The following is a 6,853-nucleotide window of genomic DNA, read 5'->3' as shown; positions in this document are numbered from 1 at the left end:
CTTCTGGTGAAAATTCTCAGTTAAGTATTAAAAGGGGATTCCTCAACCCGATATAGCATCTGTGAAACTGACTCAGCTAATACCTAGTTTTTGATGACTAGGCACTCCTCAAAAACAAGGAACAAGGCGTTGTTCTCTGGTCTCCTCACTACCATTTGACATTAGGCTGGAGGGTCTAGATCACTCAGGGCCCGGGGAAAACAGAACATGTTGCCATGGGAAGAAGCTGTAATCACAGTTGTATGACTGGGGACTCTGCAAGCTCTCCTTGAGGTTTCCCGGAGACGTTTGGCTTTGGAAGGAAAATCTGCTAAACAGCAGGACTTGATGTGGTTAAGTAGGATGGGGAACCAGAGTCTCATTAACTAGATGTTAAAATAAAAATAAGTTCTGGAGAACTTGAACATGTCTATGTGACATTTGTACCTGTCAATTTATTGCTTTCCCTAGAGAATGAATTCATCCTAGTGAGAGGGCTTGTTTATGCATTTCATGCTAATTATTTATTGAATGTAGGAACAGCACAATGAATACTAACAGAAATATTGAAATGTCTTTAAATGATCAGTGATCCTCTTTGAGAGTATTTATTAATGGGGTGATCTCCATGTTTCTCTATTGGTACCATACACAAAACAATGTTTCCATGACCTCTAGTATTGAAACTTACTGACAAAAAATTTATGGTTAATGACATCTCTCCTGTCCAGACAGCTTTGCAAGGCTGATCTCAGAAAACCAGGTTCCAGACTCCCCTGTTTTATAACAAATTCAGAGCAAGAGAACAAGCTCTCTTTAATTAAACAGACTAACTGAAAGGAAGCCTCTCCCCTCGCTCCTCCATGGCATGGCATGACCCATTGTGTTGTGCTATATGTCTACATTTCCAGGGTGTAGAATTGTGTCTGGAGATGGAATTTAAGAAATAGCTTTTTTTTCTTTTGTTACTAAATAAAGAAGTGATGATCCTTTAAGTTAATAAGGTAAGGATTCGTTGAACCACAGTCATTTGTTTAAAGCTTGCCTTCCTATTGCTGTCTATGTGTCTTACAAGAGAAATCAAACCTACTCTCTGATTTGGAGACAGGGCTGGTGAGAACAGGAAAACGAAAATACTGCTGAAATAGAATTAGGATGTCTTAAGATTATTTTTGAAAATCATTTCAAAAGCAACCCACATTTATTATGCAATCCAATGCAATAAAATAAGGTGTAAGAGGTAAAAGGTTTTAATGTCTTACCATTCTTTTTAAAATTATTGCAGAAGTCATATGCACTTGTAAGAATTTAAAACAATATTAAATAACAGGTGAAAGTTTGCCTTCATGCTCAGGTTCATTCCCTTCAGAAACTGTTAGTGTTGTCTTAGAATGTGTACTAGGTTTGATGCCAGAATAAGATTGCGTGTAGCTGGAATGCACTCCTTCTTTGGCTGGTTACTAATTTATTGTGTCTATAATTCAATTTCAATCATTTGCATTGATGGGCATTTGGATAGTTTATTATTTTTAGATATTACTGACGGTGACACAGTGATGCATTCTCACATATTTCTATAGTTCTGTGCATTTGCAGGATAAATTTTAGAATTTATGAATCAGTCAGAAATAAGGTAAGGACAAAATCTCTAGGCAAAAGACAGACCATCCATACATTCTATTTTCCAGAGAGGCCCTGTTATTTCTAATACTCACTGAAAAAAAAAAAAAAGGAAAATACAACTGTTACCAGGACTCACTGGGCCCTGCAGGAGACAAATTGAAAGTAAAAGTTATCTTTGGGCAGAACCAATGGAATACATGTCCGTGAGAAGAAGAACTCAGTGACTTCTGGTAAGAGGAGACCTGACTTCTCACCCCTTTCTGGACCATCACTTGCAGCTTTCTGGGAAGAGTCTGAGCCGCATGCTGAGGGTGGGAGCTGTCTTCTCTCCAGTAGCTCAAGGGCACACTTACTGTTAAAACACTCACGAATTATACCAGCGTTTTGGCCTTTTTGGGACGAGCGGGAAAGGATGGAGGCAAAGCACAAAGTCAAAGCACTGAGTCAAAGATGGTCATGGGAAATGTGGAACGTGACTAACTAACTGCAAACATAAAAACAATGATGTCAGGCCATGGCCAGCTGACGTGCTGTGCGCTTTTCATAAATGATAATATTTAACCCTCATTGTACCTGCAACAGGAAGTATGACTATGCACCTTTTATGGATGTCGAATAAGAGGGAAAAAAGTCAAGACACTTAGTGCTCGCTCTGTGGCATAGCTACTAAAGCTGCTGTCTATTGGTGCCAGTTTGAGTCCTGGCTGCTCCATTTCCAATCCAGCTTCCTGCTAAATGCACCTAGGAAATGAGTGGAAGATGGTCCAAGTACCTGGGCCCCTGAAACCATGTAGGACACTCGAGAGAAGCTCCCTGGCTCTTGGCTTTGGACCTGCTTAGCTTATTTTAGCCAGTTGGGATACAAACCAGCAGATGAAAGTTCTCTCTCTCTCTCTCTCTCTCTCTCTCTCTCTCTCTCTCTGCCTTTTAAATAAATAAACAAATCTTTACAAAGTCAAGGAACTTGGCCATGGTGACACAGCTAGGATTCTGGGACTCAAACCCCAGTCTGGCATACACAAAATTCGTAATGGGTTTGTCCTAAGTGAGATGCTGAAACTTTCAGACTAAGTTAGAACAGGGGATTGTGCGGAGGGGTGGTGATCTACAACATGTGGAATTTGGAATGTAACGCAACATCCTGGGAAGAGTGGGGAATCTGAGACACTCACAGGGTAAGAACAGCTGTCCACAGGTATGGAAAGCTGAAAAAGTGCCACATAGACTCTATTGTCAGGAGGCAGGAGCTGGTAGTCTGGGGAGAGATTGAGTTTATGCTTCTATTAATAGAGGGAGGATTTTCTTTCTAGCTGAACTTGCCTCTACTGCCCTGCCCACCAGGTGCTGAGGGCATGCCTTCTGAAGGTTTATGAGCAGTCCACTGCCCTCTCTGGGGATGACTGGGCAAACTCAATCGGGAAGACTCCATTGGCTTTTGAAATGTACACAGTATTTGTTGGGTGAATGTACTATGTGCTTTTCACAAATTGTAACATTCAACTTATTGTTCATTTCTGCAAAGTCCTGGCTACTCCAAATCCTTCTGAGATTTATTTTTAATTGCTGACTTCCCCCAAAGAGGAGATAAGTGCGATATCATGGAAACCTGCTCTTACATCCCAGTAAAATGCACAGTTCCTAATTTGTTTTCTGTTTTGGAGATACCTATGATAGGGTCTGAAGAGCCATCAGATTGTAATGACATGGACATAAAATGCACAGAGTATGATCATAACGGGCAGTACCTTGTTGCTGCTTTGCTACCTTAGAAGGATGCTAATGTAAGTTATTTTAATTTGATGGTTTACTCATTCATTGAACAAAGATTTATTGGATGAGGGCTAGGCATCACAAATACAGAAGTGGAACTAAATGTCCTGAATTTCACAAAACAGGTATGGAAAGACTGTGTATTCAGTTGGCAAGGTAATTTAGCAATTGATAGGTCCAAGTTTTGCTTTTAGTTTTCAGTTCCTTGTGTTCTGAGTTGTGAAGGATAAGAATTTCTTTTTGCACAGTCACAGAAATTTCTGTTTCAGTCCAGGTCACGAATCTTTAGTTTTATTATTTAAGTTGGTCACTCTCTTTCTTGAAGCCACTTGGTTCTTTTAAAAAAAGATTTATTTATTTTTATTGGAAAGGCAGATGTACAGAGTGAAGGAGAGACAGAGAGGAAGATCCTCCATCAGCTGATTCACTCGCCAAGTGGCCACAATGGCCGGAGTTGAGCCAATCCGAAGTCAGGAGCCAGGAGCTTCTTCTGGATCTCCCATATGGGTAAAGGGTCCCAAGGCTTTGGGCCACCCCTGACTGCTTTTCCCAGGCCACTGGCAGGGGGCTAGATATGAAGTGGGGCAGCTGGGACACAAACAAGTGCCTGGCATGTGCAAGGTGAGGACTTTAGCCACTAGACTACCATTCTGGGTCCAAGCCACTTGGTTCTGAAAAAAATTTTTACACGTCATTACATTTCTTATATCATTCTAGCCATTTTGTGGTAGCAGCATGTCAATTTCTGCAGAGTCAGACTTTCCAAGGACACTTTGCCTGGTGTCCACAGACAGTGGTTCAACCAGCAGCTTCTCCCTGGCTGTTAGTTACTCATCACTGAGTAAAGAGATTTATAGTTGCCTTCAATAACTAAGGTAGTGTCTAAAGCTCACAAGAAGACTTGAGAATTAGGTATAGAACAGAAATAGGAACAGAGGCTGGGAAGCTTAGATACACAGCATCTGTCTATTTACAGTGCCAACATGGTTACTACATTCCCATCTTAGATTGTAACAATGCCATCACCAATACCTTCTCAATTTCTTTATGATGCAAAGACTCAAAAAATTTCAGGCAGCTGGTAGGTTAAATCCATGTCTGGTACTCAAGCCCTAGCTTCCACGTGACCAAAAGAACAAATGAATGGACTCTACTCAGAACTCACACAACAGAAGCATCATCAACGTAGAAGGGAGTTCAGACGCAGCCAAGATATGAGAAATATTCCCTGTAGTTAAAACAGGATATAACATGACCTCTGCACATCTTAGAAAGCAGCTTGCATGGTCGAACCTAACAATGTGGAGTTAAGTAAGGACTGATAAGAAGTCTCTTGTGAACTCAAGGAAGTAGAGCCTGATGATTCATGGGCTGTAAGGTGTGCTTGCGTCTGAACGAGCAGAAGGTGGAATTCTCTCAGCTTCCTGGCTAGGTTGAACGTGTGATTGGAGTCTGCTATTGATCCTACCTCCAAACACTATGCAGTGGGCACAGCGTGCTGATATTTATCTTTCTCTCATCGCATATTCAGTGGGAAGAGTGGGTCTGGACCCCTGCTGTCCTAACTCAAGGACAAGTACCTGATATACAATGGATACAGTCCTTTTTGGTTCAACTCCTAGCTGACCACTGATTTTGAAAATGGGACTTAACCATTCTTTGTTTCAACATCTTCATCTGTGAGATTGGACAAGCGATAATATCTGGTTCAAAGGTTGGTGTGGATTTGAAAAGGCACATGAATGTAAAATCCTTACAATTTATGGATCAATAATATTGATCAATAAATGTTACTGTTGGCTCTGATCATTTCAACTATGCCATTGAGTTTGTGTCATTCCCATTCAGCTGTCCCATCTGAAATTTTTTGAGTTTGTGAGTCATAAAGAAACAGGGAAGGCTTAGGATTTGTACCTGTGGTGACAGTGTAGTTTGGTTTCAAAAACAGAGTGGTCTTTAGCAGTTAGGTTTTCCTGGGCATGATGGAGGCACTGAAAGCAGACTTGTACCATGATTCACCCTCACTCCCTGTGGGTGAGACAGTGTTTAGTTGAATGCAGTATTCCAGAGCATGTTGATCAGAAAGGAGGAAAATGATTTTTGCAGATCTGACTGAGAACATGTATTTTGTCTATTTTTTCCATTCAGAAACTTACAAAGCACAAGATCCACTAGAACAATGATACAGTATTTTGAAATCCCTCTTTCAGCTTCAGCAAGTCTAGCAGGTTTATTATACAACAGGAGTTTTGGCATCTCACCCTGGCTTGGCTCCTATTCAGCTTACCCATCCCCCAGAAAAAAGCATCGAAACATTTGACAACTGGGTGTGTCCTGAGCTTAGGGCATGTGGCAATGTGAAGGTCAACACAAGGGGAAACCAACTGAATTCGAATTTAGAGACTCCTGGTGTTCACAGCTCCATTAGCACATGGAGAGGGGAGTCCTTAGTCTAGACCCTTTTAGATCCAGTGCAATCTATAGACCCCACATATTGACTACAGTTTCCTGAAGGATCTTCACTTTTGTGGAAGTTGGAGCTTTCCCTTAGAGACCTTCATGATAGATGTGATTTAGAGAAATTGTATGCAATACTTTTACCCACAATCAATGCCTTGAGTAACTTTCCTAAAGCAAAAAAGATAAAGATCAGCTTTCCACTTGGAAAAGAAACATTCTACACCAGACTATTGCAAAAGCAAACAAAATATTTACCAAAATCTCAGTACAAACATTGCATTCATTTTTCATTCTGAGCTGTTGAAACAATCATAGGGCAATAAATATTTCTCATAGGACCCAGACAGAAAGAGCTAATCAGTTATATAACACCTAGAATGTCTCCACTTTTCTGAATCCTTTTACTCAGTGGAACTGACTTTGACACTGGATAATACCTACTTCTCATGTATGATCCAAAATTCTAGGTGTTAGCTCAAGATACAAATCGAAACTCTACAAGACAAAAATTTCATTTTCTTACAAGTTTGGCTTTGCAATTTCAGTGGACTGAGTCTTATTAAATAAGTAGACTTCCACAGTGTTCTTTATGTCAGGTATTGTCCTAGGCGTTTGATAACACTACCTCTAATTCTCAAATCTGCAAAGGGAGACATCCTTACTGCATTACAGAGATGAGGAAACCTCAGTTCTTGGTTGTTACTTTGACTAGAAATGGATAGATGTGAGGGAAATGGCACATGGGTGGGGAGTACAGGACTGTTGTCTCAAACCACCAACTCTAACTCTTCTTGTTGTGCCATAAGTGACTTTTCTTAAACAAACGAGGTCATCCTAGTAGGGGGGTATCTTCTGGTTTAGGACATTCTGATCAGACTCACAACTTCATCAGACACTTGGATCCAAGACTTTGGTGAATAGTCACTATTTTTATGGTGGGATGGGCCTTCATTTAAAGATCAAAGTTTCATGTCTTAATTTATGGGATTATTTTGCTCACTTGCTTCCAGGGAAGTTAATC

General features: G+C 40.6%; 1 long non-coding RNA gene across 1 annotated transcript; it reads left to right on the top strand.

The window, feature by feature from the left end:
• Positions 1-1,695: 1,695 nt before the first annotated feature.
• On the top strand, positions 1,696-6,019 carry LOC131477960 (uncharacterized). Its single transcript, XR_009244216.1, has 2 exons — positions 1,696-1,832; positions 5,521-6,019. It is a non-coding gene; the product is annotated as an uncharacterized LOC131477960 (long non-coding RNA).
• Positions 6,020-6,853: the final 834 nt, after the last annotated feature.

The sequence above is a fragment of the Ochotona princeps genome, chromosome 25 (assembly GCF_030435755.1).
Source record: "Ochotona princeps isolate mOchPri1 chromosome 25, mOchPri1.hap1, whole genome shotgun sequence".
NCBI classification, from domain to species: Eukaryota; Metazoa; Chordata; class Mammalia; order Lagomorpha; family Ochotonidae; genus Ochotona; species Ochotona princeps.
The sequence above is the reverse complement of the archived record's forward strand: the minus strand, read 5'-3'. Positions and strand labels throughout refer to the sequence as shown.